A 17,535-nucleotide genomic window follows, 5' to 3' on the forward strand; every position below is an offset into this window, starting at 1 on the left:
ATATTTCAGTTAATTAGCAAACAATGATCATTGTGTCGTTATACTGAGACCACAATTAATTATGTGACTGTTACCCTTAAGGGGTTCCTCACAATAAATATGCCCCATGCAAAGGCTAATCGATCACAGTCCAATGAGAATGAATAGCAATCTGACTGATAAACGAAGCAATTCCACTTGAATGAATTTACGAAACAAAATAACACAAATCTAATACATCACACAAGAACAAACATTGATCAATAAAACAGTACAATAGTAAACATCTAAAAAAAACACCAATAAATAAAACACCTGCAAAATACAAGAGTCAAAGTCTAAAAAAACAATAAATAGAACACCTGCAAAATACAAGAGTCAGTCTAATAATCACCAATAAATCGAACCCCTGCAAAACACACGAGTCAAAGTTTCTGTGACAGCAACACACGTATATGCATTGAACTAAGAACCGTATAATCACTGTTCACTGACACACTCAGTAGTTCCACTGTTCCGAGGCACAATATAAGGGGAACGGGGGGGGGGGGGGGGGGGTTCGTCGCCGCAGCTGTCAGTAGGGATTTTTGTCCATCTGTTGCGTGCGATCCCGCCGTCTCTGCCCTCTCATGAAGTTTCTCTTGGTGGCCCGTGTCACGTGCATCTCGATTTGGTTCCATGTTTGTGTTGTCAAATTCGTGCGGTATCCTCGTTTGACACGCCAGGTTGATATTCCTGGGCAAGGATGACACTTAATGGCTCTTCTTTTGTGCCACCCTTAGCGACCAGAGAACATCGAACCATGATTTACTGTCGCTTGACAGTGCGCATCCGTCAGGAGATGTTGATAGGCGTTGTTGAAGTCTGCCAGTTTCTCTGGACAGTATGTGTCAAAATGCTCCACGCCCTTTGTGTTGTTACATTCTTGAGTTATCCTCAATTGGCTCGCCGGTTTGATATTCCTGGGCAAGGATTACACTTAATGGCTCTTCTTTTGTGCCACACTTAGCGACCAGAGAACATCGAACCATGATTTACTGTCGCTTGACAGTAGGCATCCGTCAGGAAATGTCGATAGGCGTCGTTGACGTCTGCAAGTTTCTCTGGCCAGTACCTGTCAAAAGGCTCCACGCCCCTTGTGTTGTTTCACCGCGGTCGTCTCGTCACGGTCGCGTGCCGCGTGTGGTGCATTGCCAGCAGATGGATTTCCGCGCGGTGGACTGCTCGCCCATCTCAGGTCATTGCCTCCAGGAAGGGTCGCACCGGGCGGCCGCCCATTAGCTCCAGGTGCAAGGGAAAGTGTTTGCCGCGTACCCTTCTTTTGTTGTCGGCCGCGCTCCCGAAGTGGCCCGGTTGACAGCGTGTCCTGCTGGGAAACCCGCCAGTTTACAACTAGTCCGGCTGCTCCCGCTGTCTTGTAAGAGTTTTGCCGGTTCGCTTTCACGTTCTCAACTGCATTCACAGAAATTTTTCATCATCCTTATGTGATTACAAAATGTCATACATAATACCACTTCATATTGTCTTTCACAATTTTTAAGAACAAAAGTGAGACTTAATTTTTTTTAAATAAAAAATTTAGATGAATCGACAATATAAAATAAAAGTTAAATGACTTGACAATGAAAAAAAATAAGAATTAAATGAACTGACAATATAATATTTAAATCCACATCACTAATGTGGTTCACTTGTGTTTTAAAATCAAATGCCACTTATTAATTCACTAAAATGAATAGGGTTATGCCTTGTGCAAGTATAGGTCAGGAGAGCATAGGGTTCACATGTTATTTACACACACACATGCACACCTGTTGTCTATTCTACAAACTAACTACCCATAAACATGCATTACTCAAAATTTTACTTCAATCCACTACTAGTTAATCCAACAAGCTACTTCAATGCTACTTCAACAAGGTGTTTACACCACTACAACATTGTTCTAATTCGTCCTCTTCTTGACGCTCGTGGCATATGTCTTGTCACATGATAAATATGGAGAACTTTCCTTAAACATACACAGTAAAAAGAACAATGGTTATTTACACGCAAAAACATTTATATCAATTGACACACCTGATAAGAGACTCGCAATTATACATCTATCATACTCATATGTTTATACATAAAACAGTAAGACAATTTCATCTAAAATTACGTTATCACAAGAATTAATCACGCAGATGACTCTGAGAAGGGTAAAAATATTTTAATTATACAGGTTATACTACATTTTCTTACCCATGTTGCTGCGATTTCGTTCCTTCTTTAAGTTACCTTTCGCTTCCAAATCAGTTTTTTTTGCCTGTGGTGGTTATTCTGGATTCATATCTCATGAATGGCAAAATTGTGGTCTCCTCTATTCTTAAACCAAGCTTTCCTTCGGTCCCATAATCAAAATTATTTAATCTTCCTCTACCTTCAAGAGGGAAAATTTCCTCAGTACACATCATATAGGCTGCAGTGCATCCCGCACCAACGAAAACAGTAAGATGTAATGCTCACAGCATCAGCAAAACACATAAACGTCGCTTTTCTGGGACAAGTATTAACGCAGAATAATTTTTCAGGCTTTGGCTCAACATAAATCAAGACTACCGAAAGGATCCATATTTCTGTTCCATTCTCCATTTGCTGAAAAAAAAAACTACTCGTATTTGACTACCACAATAATATTTCAGGGCCACGTAAATTACACAAACTACAATTCTTCTTTCACCTTCAAGGGAATCAATATACTGACGAAATCCACAGACAGCACTTTACACACTCATCTATAAAGAACAAAAAAATACATATATCATCAATATTAACATATCATCGCATATTGGGAAGCCAATGGTTAAACAATCGTATTATCGCATCCTGTTTTCAAGATTCCAAACTTACTCATTCCTTTCTCAGAGTTCTCCTATCTTAAAATATTCATACAGCACGCATACTATAGTAAGAGATCCTCATTTATACTGACAGATATAGAATAGTAATAGATAGATAGTAGCACTGAAAGCAGAAAATCGGAAACAAGGCTACTAACAGCTGGGGACCTGGGTTTGCCAGACCCATAATACCCACAGATCGGATATTCCCCTGAGTTTTGCATTAATTCAACACAGATCTTGCTTCCCTCAGGAGCGACTCTTTCCAATTGACACAAAAAAACATAAACAGCATTTTACTCGTTCACAAAGAAACCTTTTATCTTCACGTTTGAATCAAACTAAATCTTAATTGCACAAGGAAAGAAAAAAAAATTAAAACATCACTTCAATCAATCACATAGAAACATCTTTATCATTATTTTTACCAACATATTATTCAAAATGCATACGTCACAAATTTAAACTAATCAATTCTTTCTCCTCACCGTCCTCTCTACTTCTCACTGTCCTTTCTACTCATTTGCCATGTCGCTCATTTGTTCCGATTGGGCGCCTTCTGTGCTGATCGTTTGTTATTGCCGGTTTCGTTCATTTCCATTTGCTGGATTATGTCTAGGGTTAGCCGGCCGAATTTCAACATCATGAGGTGCTCCGCCTACAGTCCTATTCCCACCGTATTCATCGTAGTATCGATTCTGGTTGCCGTACCTGCAGCGTTCACGATCTTGTCCACGTCCTCGATCATTTCCGTTGTTCCACCTGTGTTTGCGACTGTTACCCCAGTTATACGGCCGGTCCCGATTATTGTTCCGTTCGCGTCTCGACGACCAGTCACGACATTGATTAGTACTACGGCCACGACTGCGATCGCGCTGCTGTGCCCCGTAATAACTTTGTGCCTGATTAGGCGGGCATTCTCCTGTATTGTATTCCAACTCTTGGAGAAGCGTCTTAAACGTTTTTCCACGTCCTCTTTGCATCGTCCCGCAAGAATGACGTGGCGCAAGTGCATCGGCAATTTGGTGATGCATATCCTAATTAGTTCCGCAGGGCCGTATAGAAATTGATTTGCCTGCAGCATGTGGTCGAATAGGCGTGCTGGACTGCCGAAACCAGACTGGTTCAAATTTGGCAGCATAATTATGCCATGTTTGACCCTATCTTGTGCCGCTTCCGACCAATAGGCGGACAGAAAGGCTTATCGAAACTCCCGAGTGGAGTTGCAGTGACGCGCTGCCGACCTCATGCGAATCGCCGGTTCGCCTTCCAAATAGCCACACATATATTCTATCTTATGTGAACTTGCCCAGTCGGGGGGAAGACAAAACTCAAATTGCTCGAGCCATGCACGTGGATGTATTCCTTTTTGCGAATTTCGATATATCTCAAACTTTCTCACCGTAAGGAAATGTTTGAAATCAAATCCCCGCATTTCCTCCTGGCAAGGCCCTTGAATGTTTGTATTTTTCTCATGTCTGCCCCTCAAATTACATTCTTCCCTGTCGTCAAAATCTCCCTCGTGGCCGGAGTCCCTCTCTGCACTGTTCGTATGGCTATTTTTAGTGCTATTGGCGAGTTCGGAATCACACGCCATGCGGTTTTCCAGATGCGCCACGCGTTCTTGTAATTCGCCTGTTACAGCTTTGTGCTGCTTGTTCACTTCGAACTGTCCCTTCTGAAACCTCAGAAGCGAACGCACTTCTTCGGTCTCTGCGGCCGCTACCGATGTAGTATTGTTCTCGCTTTCCGTCAGCTTCATCGTGCCTACAATGTCCGCTAATGCCGCAATCTTATCATGTATTTGTCTCTTGTCCTCCGCCCCAGTCTGCTTCAATTGTTCTACTTGCTGTTCCAGCGCGTGGATCGCTAAACTGTTGTCCGCTATTGTGTTGCTAACGGACGTGGGACAATGCGTTTCCGCCTCTTGGACCCTTGAGAGTACCTGCTGGTGTTCTCTTTCGCATTCTTCTCTCAGCGCTTGGAAATTCCTAAGTAGCTGTTCTTCGCTCTCTTTCGATTCCGCATCGCGACTCCGCTTGCTCTGTTCTAAGGCTTGCAGACGATCATCGATTTGTTCAAATGTACGGACTAATTCTTTCATAATATCACTTTTTATTTCACTTGCCAGATTGTTTATTCTTTGTGAGATATCATCGGACACTCTCTGCATCGATTTGTCGACTTTATTTGTCTGCTGGATTAGTTTTTCGTCTATTTGTTCGCCTAGCTCGCGGATCGATTTTTCGGATGATTCTTTTTGTTCTCGGAACGATTTTTCTGATTTCTGCATCATTTGATCGCCAGCTCTCGGATCGATTTTTCAGATTTCTTCGTCATTTGTTCGCCTAGCTCGCGGATCGATTTTTCAGATTTCTGCGTCAGTTGTTCGCCTAGCTCGTGGATCGATTTTTCACATGATTCTTTTTGTTCTCGGAACGATTTTTCTGATTTCTCTGCGTTTTCTTTATTTTGTTGCAATGAGGCTTTCATGAGTTCTGCCAAATCAATTTGGTTAGTAGGGGGCAAATTAATTTCTGGCTCTGCTGTGAGCCCGTTCGTCCTGTTTTGCATTTCGTCTGAAGTATTTCCCATTGTATTTTCGGAACTGTCCGACGCATTAATATTCGAAATCAAATTATCCCCTTGGTCCATGTTGCTTAAGTTGTCGGACCGCTTACTTTTAGCTTGGTTACGTGTCTGCATTAGTGCAATTTATACCCGGTACGCGACACACTAATCAAAATAAATGTGTCCCCCAAAAATTACGACCGTCACACGAAAGATACCCAACCTAGTACGCACTTTTTCACACACAAAACAAATTTTTGTCTTTGATCGAAACAGTGGAATTTACAAGTGAGAAAAAAAACACACACACATATAAAACACACAAATATAGAAAACAAAACAACAAGACAAACAACACAACGCCGTTCAACAACGCAGTGAATCTTTTGAAAGTCTCCTCAGAAACAACGCAGAAGTTGTTTGAGCGCTGTAGGGCAAAAAAATTAAGATTATACAACGCTTGCAATCTAATGTTTCAGAGATTCCAGAGTCTAGCGGAAACACAGAACAGGGTCGCCATGTGTAAGATTGATACTTTAATTTGCTATGATGAAAGCGGTACTGATGGACAATAAAAGCGGGTTAAAAGCTGTGAGCTGTCTGGGGAAGTTAATCTTGCATTACTAAGCAACTGTTTCACCAGGTATCCTGTCTAGCTTACCAAATTCCCAACCAGACGAACATTAATTATAATCTTTTAATAGTCATACGACAACTGGTGATATATATATATAAAAGAGAGAATTTAAATAAAAAGAAATAAATCAGTTTATATTTGGAAATTTATTTTAAGATTGATCATTGAAATTTCAGCATATTAAAGTTGATTCCTAACTAAACTGGTTCCTTATTTAGGATTGTGAAAATGTGGAAATGTGAGATTGCAATCTTACGGAACACATCAATTATGGAGCCAAGATTGGGAGACTGCATACAACACTGCATTCATAAAACAACACACAAAGAACGTTGAAACGTATGCAAGAGAAAGTTAACCACTACCAACAGATTCAAATTTTCACCCAAAGAAATTACGTTCGTAGCACAATCCTGTCTGTCATGTAATTACCACACACTGGTATACTAAATTCATATTAACTCTTTGTGAAATCTTCGCGAAAAGAATAGCTGAGGGCTACTTTGATGATTACACCACATGCTTCACGTGGTCAACTTGGTTTACACAAAGAGTGTAACTCCACAATAATTTTGATAATTAAAATAAATTAGATCGAAAAGCAATTTACAAAAGAAAAACCTCGAACTGGTTACTAACGTCTTACTGTTAACCTGACGGGTCAAACAGTTATATAAGCACGTGGTACTGGTCTCGCAAAGTACACCCCACGTGGGTTGAACATAAAGAAAAGTTGCTATATTGAAAAATATTGTCAAGACGAGACGTTATAATCACACAAGCATTCGCATTTAAGATTGATCTTAGTTAGAGTTACTGATCAACACGTGGTTCCACTTTACTCACAGAGTAGTGACAAAGCAACTACCGGAAAATAATCTGAACTTCACACGAGAATTACACTGCGCTGCAATTTAAGATAACATTAGATATTTTAGAGCTAAACCTGAAATAAAGGTGATTAAATTTTCAGTTAGGCTGAACTTAAGAATTCCATTGTCCTGCGGACTTAGCAGACACGCGCTTAGCCGGAGATCTTACCACTTCAGACGCTCGCCACGGACCGACTGCTCTGCGCTCCTACCGAGCGTGCTTCCCAAATACAAACGGAAGTGACCAGAGGGGTAGCTTCCTATACCAACATGACAACGGACGGACAGGACCATACTAAGGATAGAAACCTCTTTGCTTTTAGAAAGCGTAGCTACCTGTTCCGACGTTGGTCCTACTGTTCTCTAGCAGACAGGCTTGTCTGCTACCCTCAAGCATGCAACTACAAATACATTTGCTCATTCATCCTCTCACACAGAAGGGAAGGGGGATGACAGTATCTTATCATACACAGTGTATAAAAGAAAGCGGATGTAGGTTCCATATGAGACTGTGTGACATGAATTACATATAAACTGTGTTTTAAAGTGTAGTAGTGTGACAGATCGTTCTTCTTTATGTGTAAAAGTAACACGTTCCACTACTCAGTCTCCTCCCAGATAGTCAGAAACGCCACAGTAAATTTAGAAGAGGAATTTATGCCGTAAATGACAATAGATTTAAGAAATTAAACATGAAAGGAATCCAACAGAGACCTTTCAAGGTGTGTTCTTCTTGTGAACCTTTGGAAGACAATACAGTGTAGTGGAGGTGCTCGAGGCAGGAGTTTTCAGTGACATTCTCTTCCAGTGAAGACGTCTTGAGACTTCCAACTTATTCCTCATTCTTCTAGACGTTGCGCCCATTGGTAATTTTTGATATCCCTCCTCCTCCAGCATCAAAGGAATCTTCGCTTCATAGTCGGCTCATTCCGTAATGACAACTGCATTACCCATGTCAACTGACAAGGCTGTGAGGAGAGAAGCGTTGTGGATTTCTTTAATCCTAGGACGCCCAAGCCTTTTTTTCTAACTTGGATGCCTAAGGGGGGGGGGGGAGGGTTCGGCGAGCCCACAGTTATTAAATAAGTTTACTGACGAAAAATTACAACTTTCAAAATGGTTTATGTATTTTAACTAGGGCATCGGTTTATAAATGTTGTTAATTGTTATAAATATTGGATTGAGTGAATAAAAAATTGACATATTGCAATACAAAATACAGATGTGTTCATATACAATAGGCTACTCTGAGTCCTCAACTTCAAGGCAAGAGACACACTTCACAATTTTTTCTGAACGTGTGTACACACATGTTTAGGACACTGTCCACAATACTGGTTTGGTTTTTCTTAGATTATTGTACTTCTGCTTCTTTGTTTTAGCTTTTCTTACACAAATGTGGCACCGACCTTTCCCTGCAGGAGGCTGACGTGCTTGTGTTGTCACGTCTTTGATTTTCTTTTGTAGAATAGTCTCCACTGATTGAACAATTTGGTTAGATAACCGTCTTGCGTTGGCACTTCTTTCTTCTACCTGCAGTTTCACTAGTTCCATCCCAGCTTGCAGAAGATAAAGTTTCCGTTTGTTGTGTTTCTTTTCATTCCATCTTGGATGTTGCTGGATGTATATGGTGATTGCATTGCTAGCACAAATGTCAACGAGAGAGTAATATACAGATAGAGGCTATCTCTTTGTTCCCCTCTTGCAGGTGTACATACGCGCCATTTGATCAATGGTATCAATTCCACCTTTAGTGGAATTATAATATGCATTTATCTCGGTTTTATTCTTCTCTCCTCCAACAGTGCCTTTATCTTGGTACACTGTTGCCAAACATCAGTAAGTTTTTACTTGGTTTTGTTTTTGCTGTGTAGGACACCAAAGTTACTGGAGGCCTACGTGTTGGGAACTGCACTAACTCACTGCAAGTTTACAAGATAAATAACAGCTGACTGACACCAACAATCACTTCCTCTGAAAGTAAACCGATTGTTGTGAATATCAAGAATACCAACCAACAAGAAACTAACTTGCATTCTTGTAGAGATGAGAAATACGAAATCCTACTAAGGGAAATTTTCTATAGCATGGAAGCCTAAGGGGGGGTTTGTTGGACCCATAATAAGTTTATTTATTTTTTCTTTCAAAGCAGGAATTTTCTATAAAATATATTGACACTAACGTTTCATAAAATAGCCAACAAACAATAACTCAAAGGGAATATGTAGTATGAAAGTTACTTGGGCAAAAGCAGGGGACATTAAAAAATTGTGGGTTCAACGAACCCCCCCCCCCCCCCCCCTTAGGCGTCCTAGGGTTAAGACCGTTACGTTCAGCTGTTGTTATGTTCGAGGTTGGCGCGTTGGATTTTGAAAGAATGCTGCACATTTATAGACGAATTTATTCGCAAAATGCCCTGTGAAACTGCGGAGGAAATTCGTGGAGAAACGAACAGCATTCTTTCAAAATCCAAGCCGCCAACCTCGAACATGGCAAGAGCTGAGCGAAATGGCCTTAAAGAAATCCACAACGCTCCTTTCCTCAGTAGTCCTGCCAGCTGACAAGGGCAGTGCAGCCGTCATTATGGAACGAGCTGACTATGGCGCAAAGTGTTGATTAATGCTGGAGGAGGAAACATATAAAAATAATCAAGGGACCCAACATCCAGAATAATGAGGAAGACGTCACAGCTTTCCAAGAGGTCTTCACTGGAAGAGAATGTCATTAAAAATCTCCCCCCTCGCGCACCTCGACCATCTACATTGTATGGCCTTCCAAAGGTTCAAAAGAAGAACATACCTCTGTGTCCCATTTTGTGAGCACCATTGGATCACCGACTTACAGACTCGCAAAAACATCTAGTCAGCCTTCTTACTCTGTACTTTGCTCGCTGTGTGCACCACATCAAGAATACGACTGACTACATCGGCCGAATTAAATGCCTGCATCTTGGAGAAGGAAATATGGTTGGCTTTGATGTGGTGTCATAATTCATGCGCATTTCCATCCAGAATTCCATAGATCTACTCTCCAAGTTGTTTGACGACACTGTTATGGATTTATTTAAGCAGACTCTGAAGTGATCGTATTTTTTGTAGGGTGAAGAATATTTCAATCAGGCGGATGGTGTGGTGATGGGGAATCCATTCCATTAGCTCCAATTACAGCCAATCTGTTTATGGAGCACTTTGAGTACATCGCCCTTGACACGGCTCCTGCAAAGTCTAGTTGCTTTTATCGTTGTGTCAACGATAGGTTCATTGTCTGTTCTCATGGACGTGAAAAGGTTCTTAAGCCACATCAGTAATATCCATAACAACATCAAGTTCACGAGGTAGGTAGAGACTAATGGTGCCTTGCCTGTCCTTGATGTCCTTATGTGCCGTAAAGCAAATGGGTGTCTCAACCACACTGATGACCAGAAATCCACTCAAACGGATCAGTATCTGCACGCCAACATCTGTCACCATCTGTCACAGAATTGTTCTGTTCTGAGGACATTGGTGCATCAAGTGGAAGCCGTCTCAGATGCAGAAAACCTGCCAAAGGAACTGAGCCACTTACGAAAATATTCAAGGATAACGGCCACCACAACCTCCAGATTTCCAAGAACACGGAAGCAAAAGGACACCGAGGAGGAAGCAAAGAAGCTTGCGTTTTTTCCATTTTGTCGCTCAACAACAGGAAAGATTAGCCAGCTCCTAAAAAGGCAGAAAATCGATTCTGTCTTCATGGCTCCAACAAAAACTCGAAAACTAATGAGGCCTGTGAAAGACGATGTAGGCCTCAGAACGCCAAAAGTATATAAACTACTGTGCGAGTGTGGACAGTTTTATGTCGGACAGCACTGGGTAGAATTGCTTTCACCTTCGGTACCCTGAGAAATCAGTGATAGCGGAGCATGCTCTAGAAAACAGAGATCCTCTTGCATTGGAAGAGACATGAGTTATTAGATGGACTATTAGTTTCTGGGATAGCGTAATTGAAGAAGCGATCGAGATAAAAATTTGCGGCAACGCCCTCAGTAAAGATGGCGGCCTACAGGGCAGTACAGCTACAGACCCGGCCATCGGGAGATTGAACCAAGTGCGGACAGGCGCGCAGTGAAAAAGTTATCTTATACTGCATTGGAGCGGGCAACAGCGATGTCGCAGAAGTCAGCATGGCTGTGTAAGGATGGCAGCAGCAACCAAAAACGAGACACCACTTGAAAGTGGTAGAGGATTACTCAGCCAAAAGCTCATGAATTTTAAACCACTTGATGCAGATGGAAGCTCGAGAGAATTTTATCAACTTACTTGATTGTCTCTCCCCAACATCTGCAATGAGTCTAAGTGCAAATGTGGCTGAACAAAATTGTTTTAGGAGTTCCAAAATGTGCTTTGTCCAGTCGAGGGCAACCATTCGCAGGGGCAAGGGGGCAGCGGCGCCCCTCTCCCCCTGTGCCGTAGCAAGGAAAAACTATAGTGCTTTCAGGTGTTTTTCTGTCAAGAAAATTATCACAAATTCGCTGTTACGTAGGTATTTTACAGGGTTGGAACTGGACCTTTTTATTGGTTACTTGAAAGTTGCCATTTGTCTTCCAAAATATTAAAAATACTCCATGCCCCCATGTCTTGCCCCGCTCCACCCTCTCTACAAACTACTGACTGGGCGCTGTTATTTCCAGTTTAAATTCTTATCAGTATGGACACCTAAGAATTTTGAAGTTTCCACCCTATATATTATTTTCCCACTATGTGTTACCCTTATCAGTGGTGTAGTACCACTATACAGAGTGGTCCATTGATCGTGACCGGGCCAAATATCTCACGAAATAAGCGTCAATCGAAAAAACTGCAAAGAACGAAACTCGTCTAGCTTGAAGGGGGAAACCAGATGGCGCTATGGTTGGCCTGCTAGATGGCGCTACCATAGGTCAAACGGATATCAACTGCGTTTTTTAAATAGGAACCCCCATTTTTATCACATATTCGTGTAGTACGTAAAGAAATATGAATGTTTTCGTTGGACCACTTTTTACGCTTTGTGATAGATGGCGCTGTAATAGTCACAGACATATGGATCACAATTTTAGACGAACAGTTGGTAACAGGTAGGTTTTTTAAATTAAAATACAGAACGTAGTTACGTTTGAACATTTTATTTCGGTTGTTCCAATGTGATACATATACCTTTGTGAACTTATTATTTCTGAGAACGCATGCTGTTACAGGTTGATTACCTGTAAATACCACATTAATGCAATAAATGCTCAAAGTGATACCCGTCAACCTCAATGCATTTGACAATACGTGTAACGACATTCCTCTTAACAGTGAGTAGTTCGCCTTCCGTAATGTTCGCACATGCATTGACAATGCGCTTCGTCGCTAAATAGAACGCGTGCAAGAAATCTGTCATCGTCGCGTAATTTCTCTTGTGCCCAGTGGCAGAACTGTACACGACGTTCAATGTTGTCGCCATGCAATTCCTGGTGCATAGAAATATGGTACGAGTGCAATCGATGTTGATGTAGCATTCTCATTACCGGCGTTTTTGAGATTCCCGATTCTCGCGCAATTTGTCTGCTAATGATGTGCGGATTAGCCGCGACAGTAGCTGAAAAACACATACCTGGGCATCATAATTTGTTGCGGGTCGTGGTTGACGTTTCACATGTGGCTGAACACTTCCTGTTTCCTTACATAACGTAATTATCCGGCGAACGGTCCGGACACTTGGATGATGTCGTCCAGGATACCGAACAGCATACATAGCACACGCCCGTTGGGCATTTTGATCACAACAGCCATACATTAACACGATATCGACCTTTTCCGCAATTGGGAAACGGTCCATTTTAACACGGGTAATGTATCACGAAGCAAATACCGTCCGCACTGGCGGAATGTTACGTGATACCTCGTACTTATACGTTTGTGACTATTACAGCGCCATCTATCACAAAGCGAAAAAAGTGGTCCAACTAAAACATTCATATTTCTTTACGTACTACACGAATATGTAATAAAAATTGGGGTTCGTATTTTAAAAAAATCCGTTTGACCTATGGTAGCGCCATCTAGCGGGCCAACCATAGGGCCATCTGGTTTCCCCCTTCAAGCTAGACGAGTTTCGTTCTTTGTAGTTTTTTCGTTTGATGCTTATTTCTTGAGATATTTGGCCCAGTCACTACCAATGGACCACCCTGTAAATGCAGAACTTTCTTAATAACTATTTCTCGGCACAATCTAACCCACAACACCCTTAGAAACTTTTCAGACTGTTTCTGACCACCCTGTATACAGAGGGGCTAAACAAGGGAAATGAACTTGAATGCAATATTACTGGAAGCGAAGAGGAATTAGGTGTAGATTGGATAGGAGGTATTCTGTGGGAGATATGCTGCGGGAAATATGCTACTGCTAGAACAATTTGAAGAGCACTGAAAGTCCTTAGTGGAAACAAGGCTCTGGGAGTGGAAGACATCCCTCAGAGTTATTGAGATCCTTGGGAGAGGTGACCATAAAAATCTATTCCACATAGTATATAAGATATACGAGACAAGCAAAATACTCTTAGCCTTAAGGAAAAATGTAATTATTCCAGTTCCAAAGAAAGCAAGTGCTGGCAGATGTGACTATTGCTGAACTGTCAGTTTAACAATACATGGTTGCAAAATACTGACACAAATTATTTACAGAAGAATGGAAAAACCCGTAGAACCTACCCTGTGGAAGATCAATTTGTGTTCTGGAGAAATGCAGGGTAATACTGAATTATGATTTAGCTTACAAGATTGGTTAAAGAAAAGCAAATCAACGTTTGAAGAGTTAGGGAAAGTTTACGACCATGTTGACTGGAATACAGTTTTTGAATTTCTTAAGGCAAAAGGGATATAATTCAGGAAGCAAAATGTTTTTATACAGCTTGCACAGAAATCAGATGACAGTTATAAGAGATGAAGGGCGTGAAAGGAAAGCAATGGTTGTTGCCTGTACCCAGTGTTATTCAATCTGTACACTGAGCAATCAGTAAGGAAAACCAAAGAAACATTTGGAGAAGGAATTAAAGTTCAATAACATTGTTATTTTGTCAGAGAGAGGAAAGGACTTGGAAAAGAATGGCTGAACAGAATGAACAATGTCTTGAAACAAGAATAAGATGAATACCAATAAAAGCAAAAAAAAGCCCATAAAAATTAGCTTCTACGTCAAGATGAATATTTCAACGCCATGCTAGTCTTTTCCAAGTAAACTCTACAACAGATTCCAAAACACTACAGCAAAACCACATCAAACTATTCTAAACGCAAACTTCAGCAGACTCTGTCTTTCACATTATGTAATAACTAAATTTATACATGTAATTGTATACAGAACGTCACCTCCAGCTCAATATGTCAAGCACAAAACCGAAATTAACTGGCTGAAACAGGAAATTAGATGCCTACCTACCATGAAAGAAACTCAATGTAGAATTATTCAAAATTCGTCTCAAACGATAAAAATACATCAAAATCTGTGAAACATTAGTGACATAATAAATGCAGCCAAACAACATACAGAAACACTAATAAAAATAAAATGGGAAAAATAACAACAGGGACTAAACACATTTGAAACAAAACGAAACCATTAAATACAGAAACAGAAGGGACACAGACCATACATTCTACAAATGTACAGCCAGTCTTACTGACATAATTCACAAACCAAAAACTGAATCTGCTAGAAAAAGGGCACAAATACAATGTCGACACACACTTGACACACACAAGACAGTGAAGAATCCTAGCACAGAAAGTGAGTACATAATAAAACAACAAGGAAAGGACAATAGTCCAAACTTCAATGCAGGACTGACAAAAGAATTTGTTGCAGAAGAAATTAGATGCATAATGATTGAAAACTAGAGTTACATACTTTCATGAACAAAATGAAAGAAAAAAAAAACTCCCAGAAAAAATTAATAAATTGAGAAACAATGAGGCTCTCATCACAAAATCAGTCAAGGTCAGCACTGTGTTAATAATGAAACAGGAGGAACGCAAAAATAAAATCGCAAATTTTCTAGAATCTGGTAATATAACAAAGATGGTCAGTAACCTAACACAAAGACACCAGAAAAATACAGATACTTCTAAAAAATCTCACTCGCATTCACAAAACAGAAAATGAACTATGGAAAACAGATACCCAACAGCCATAAATGTATGGAATAATTGTATTACGCTGTTAGTATCAGAGTATCACTTACACCATCTTCAGGCCATTGCACAAATCAATAAAATCATCAACCTTACAATAGTATGCAAATGTGTTATTCAACTTCAACTGTCATTGTTTAAAATAATTTCACAATACACATGCCTTAGTAAAACGTAAACATTGAGAGATCTAAAATACAGAGACGGTAAGATAAAATGTATGACATACAAACACTGGTCACTGTACACTGTCATGTAACTATTACTAGTACTAATAAAAACAGCTCAAACAAAATTCAGTATTAATGTAACTTACAAAATGCAGCAAAAATTACTATATTATAGTAATTAGGAGAGCCTTTATTGAAAAATACACCGAATCATGACGTACAAACAGAAGTATCGCATAAATTGGTCATACTATATCCAAATGGCATGAAGACAGAAAAGTAAGAAAAGGAAATGATGATATCATAAGTACCATAAAGGAAGAAGGTGAACTGATTATAATGGCGTAATTCAGCTGTGTAGGAATGCAAAACCGCTGGAAAGAATAGAAAACCACAAATGAGAATCATGCACTAAGGTCAAAGCAAGTCTATGTTCGAAAATGTAAATTTTTCTGTTTTTCCTTTTTTGCTGTTGTGCAAATAAAAGACAAAACATGTGAAGCACAACAAAATAAAAACAAAATACTGTCTTTAAGCTTGTAGCATGTAGCTGTGTCTTACATTGTCCTATTATTTGTGTGACTTATCCACTGGAAAACCATTTTCATACAATGTAACCAAAGATATAAAACGGAAAAGAAAAATATAAAAGTGAAAATCTTCAATAACGTAAACTTTCAAACTGTGTATGCTAGTGTAGGAGTAAAGAGGGAAATGGACTCTAAAATTCAGTCAACACCTATCACTATACAACAAACATATAATAATTATTGTAATAAGAAACCTTATGAATCATTTTAAACTGTAATAGTATAGAATAAAATAGGGTATGAGGGAAATTGATATGTTAAAAGAATATGAACTGATACTTAGAAAAACAATAGTGTTGGAAAAAAGGACCAAGAAAGACTAAATAATATTAATAAGACAGAATATGAACCAACATCTGTCAAATTGTAGAAGTACTGCGAATAATGTGTACAATAACACAGTGAAAGTTCGAAGTGCAGGTTTTTGCGGTGAAGAAAACGTAAGGGAAAACATGTTGCACACACACACACACACACACACACACACACACACAGACAGACGCACAGAGAGAGAGAGAGACTTTTCCACCTAGAATAAAACCTTCCCAGTCATTAATTTCTGACGTAAATAATTTTATACATTAAGTTCTCTATGGTTGCAGATGACAAACTGCGAAAGAAAAACTGGAACCTAAAATACAGAAATCCACAGCATGTGATATCAAAGTGTACACGAAACATTTTGCCTATTATCACATTTACAAATACGTTTTCTATATGTGCAGATTGGAAAGAGCAAGATTGCTAGTTGTTCAACAGAAAGGAAATAAAAAACCAAGTAATGATGCTATAACTTCAACAATACATGTCTGGGTAAAAAGAACAAAAAAGAAATGTTTCCTCAAAGCGAAACCCATCCAGAAAAGAGATATAACAGGCTCGTTTCAGTAATTGCCAAAGAACTACTTTTAAGCATCAGAAAATAGGCATTGCTGTGCATGCGCATCTGTGATAATGTATGAACTCCATGTTCGGTGTATGTGCTGCTCAGACATGTCTACTTCCACATCTGTTTGTAAATTCATTGCTTGGTCACTGGCGACACTAGTTTGTAACCCCCAATTTATTTTACGTCATGCTGTATTCTATCACTCCAGAACTAAAATGCTGTGTTTGGCAGCTTTTGTACTACAATTTGCATACTAAGAAAACGCCGTGGTTAGATACACTGGTGCTTCAAAGATGTATCAAAATAAGGTAATCCTATATAATGTGATGTATCATAGTTAAAATCGGGAAATGCGACTGCAGTGTACAAACGTGTTATCTTCAGTTTGTATACATTTACAATTCCGAATCAAGCTCCTTTTTCAGTCTTTTACATCATGACTCCTGCTTTTGTACTTACATAATAGTCGTAAAATATGTCCAGAAAGCATTCTTCTAGCAGAGCAGAAAAGTTTTAGCTGTATTTTATTTACGTTGGCACGTTTTATATTTGAATTACTTGATGAAGAGGGCTATTTTTTATAAAGACAATGTTTCTTTTGTGAGAACATAGTGAGTCATTTTATGTCTTGCACTTTGAGCATGGGCATGTAGTTTTTTTGCTGTTAGTTCCAACTATATCAGGTGATCTCAGTACGCTGCTAAGATGCAAAATAGGTTAAGTCTGGAAAACTAGGTTTTCCGCATATAAGTAT

Source organism: Schistocerca cancellata, chromosome 4 (assembly GCF_023864275.1).
Source record: "Schistocerca cancellata isolate TAMUIC-IGC-003103 chromosome 4, iqSchCanc2.1, whole genome shotgun sequence".
Classification (NCBI taxonomy): Eukaryota; Metazoa; Arthropoda; class Insecta; order Orthoptera; family Acrididae; genus Schistocerca; species Schistocerca cancellata.